This window comes from Arachis duranensis, chromosome 7 (genome assembly GCF_000817695.3).
Source record: "Arachis duranensis cultivar V14167 chromosome 7, aradu.V14167.gnm2.J7QH, whole genome shotgun sequence".
Taxonomy (NCBI): Eukaryota; Viridiplantae; Streptophyta; class Magnoliopsida; order Fabales; family Fabaceae; genus Arachis; species Arachis duranensis.
The window spans coordinates 42,429,297-42,432,000 of NC_029778.3; positions in this window are offsets into that span (position 1 = coordinate 42,429,297).

The window sequence follows — 2,704 nt, forward strand, 5'->3', positions numbered from 1 at the left end:
TTCTGTAAGGAATAAACCTGCAGCATCTAAGGTTGAAGAATATTAAGCCAAGATGCCTTATCCTCAGAAACTCCGCCAAGTGGAACAGGATAAGCAATTTGCCCACTTTGCAGACTATCTAAGGACTCTTGAAATAAAGATTCCGTTTGCAGAGGCACTTGAGCGAATACCTTCTTATGCTAAGTTCATGAAAGAAATCTTAAGTCATAAGAAGGATTGGAGAGAAACTGAAAAAGTGTTTCTCACTGAAGAATGCAGTGCAGTCATTCTAAAAAGCTTACCAGAAAAGCTTCAAGATCCAGGAAGCTTCATGATACCATGCACATTAGAAGGTGCTTGCACCAAGACAGCCCTGTGTGATCTTGGAGCAAGCATCATTCTAATACCTGCATCCACTATCAGAAAGCTTGGGATGACTGAAGAAGTCAAACCAACCCAGATATGCCTCCAACTTGCTGATGGCTCCATTAAACATCCATCAGGCATAGTAGAGGACATGATTGTCAAGATTGGGCCATTTGCCTTTCCAACTGACTTTGTGGTGCTGGAAATGGAGGAGCACAAGAGTGCAACTCTCATTCTAGGAAGACCTTTCCTAGCAACTGGACGAACTCTCATTGATGTACAAAAAGGGGAAGTAACCCTGAGAGTCAATGAGGATGAGTTCAAGTTGAATGCTGTAAAAGCTATGCAGCATCAAGACACACCAAATGACTGCATGGGCGCTAACATTATTGACTTTCTGGTAGAAGAGGTCAATATGACTGAAAGCCTAGAATTAGAGCTTGAGGACATCTTCAAGGATGCTCAACCTGATCAAGAAGAATCAGTGGAAACAAAGGAATTTTCGAAAATTCCTCAGGAGGAGGATAAGCCTCCCAAACCTGAACTCAAACCACTACCACCATCCCTGAAGTATGCATTTCTGGGGGAGGGTGACACTTTTCCAGTGATTATAAGCTCTGCTTTAAATCCACAGGAAGAGGAAGCACTGATTCAAGTGCTAAGGACACACAAGACAGCTCTTGGGTGGTCCATAAGTGATCTCAAGGGCATTAGCCCAGCTAGATGCATGCACAAGATCCTGTTGGAGGATAATGCCAAACCAGTGGTCCAACCACAAAGGAGGCTAAATCTAGCCATGAAGGAGGTGGTGCAGAAAGAGGTCACTAAATTACTAGAGGCTGGGATCATTTATCCTATTTCTGATAGCCCCTAGGTGAGCCCTGTCCAAGTTGTCCCCAAAAAGGGAGGCATAACAGTGAACTGGTTCCTACAAGAACAGTCACAGGGTGGCGCATGTGTATTGACTACAGAAGGCTCAATACAGCTACCAGAAAGGATCATTTCCCTTTACCATTGATAGACCAGATGCTAGAGAGACTAGCAGGTCATGATTACTACTGCTTTTTGGATGGCTATTCAAGTTACAACCAAATTGCAGTTGATCAACAGGACCAAGAGAAAACGGCATTCACGTGTCCATCTGAGGTATTCGCCTACAGAAGGATGCTATTTTGTCTGTGCAATGCACCTGCAACCTTTCAGAGATGCATGCACTCTATTTTCTCTGATATGGTGGAAAATTTTCTTAAAGTCTTCATGGATGACTTCTTAGTATTTGGAGACTCATTCAGCTCTTGTCTTGACCATCTAGCACTTGTTCTGAAAATGTGCCAAAAGACTAACTTGGTTTTAAACTGGTAGAAATGTCACTTTTATGGGGACTGAAAGAATTATCCTTGGGCACAAAATTTCAAACAAGGGAATAGAGGTGGATCAAGGTAAGGTAGAGGTAATTGAAAAATTACCACCACCTGCCAACGTTAAGGCAATCAGAAGCTTTCTGGGGCATGCATGATTCTATAGGAGGTTTATAAAGGATTTTTTGAAAATTACAGAGCCTTTGAGCAATCTGCTAGCTGCTGACACACCATTTGTCTTTGACATAGAGTATCTGCAGGCCTTTGACATTCTGAAAGCCAAACTGGTCACAGCACTAGTCATTTCTACACCAGACTGGAATTTACCATTCGAACTAATGTGTGATACCAGTGACCATGCCATTGGTGCAGTATTAGGATAGAGGCATGACAAGCTTCTGCATGTCATTCATTATGCTAGTCGTGTTTTAAATAACGCACAAAAGAATTACACAACCACAGAGAAGGAGTTGCTTGCAGTGGTTTATGCCATTGACAAGTTCAGATCTTATTTAGTAGGATCAAAAGTGATTGTGTACACTGACCATGCTGCTCTAAAATATCTCTTCACAAAGCAGGATTCAAAACACAGACTCATAAGATGAGTGTTACTTCTGCAAGAGTTTGATATAGAAATAAGAGACAAAAAAGGGACAGAGAACCAAGTAGCTGATCATCTGTCCCGAATAGAACCAGTAGCAGGAGCGTCCCTCCCTCCTACTGAGATCTCTGAAACCTTTCCGGATGAGCAATTGTTTGCCATTTAGGAAGCACCGTGGTTTGCAGACATTGTCTTCCAATGTGGCTTCTACTGGCCTACTCTCTATAAAGATTCCCGAGAGTTTGTGCGTAACTGTGACAGTTGCCAAAGACCTGGTAACTTGCCTCACGGATATGCCATGCCTCAACAAGGGATATTAGAGATAGAATTGTTTGATGTGTGGGGCATTGACTTCATGGGGCCATTCCCACCATCATACTCAAACACTTACATTCTGGTC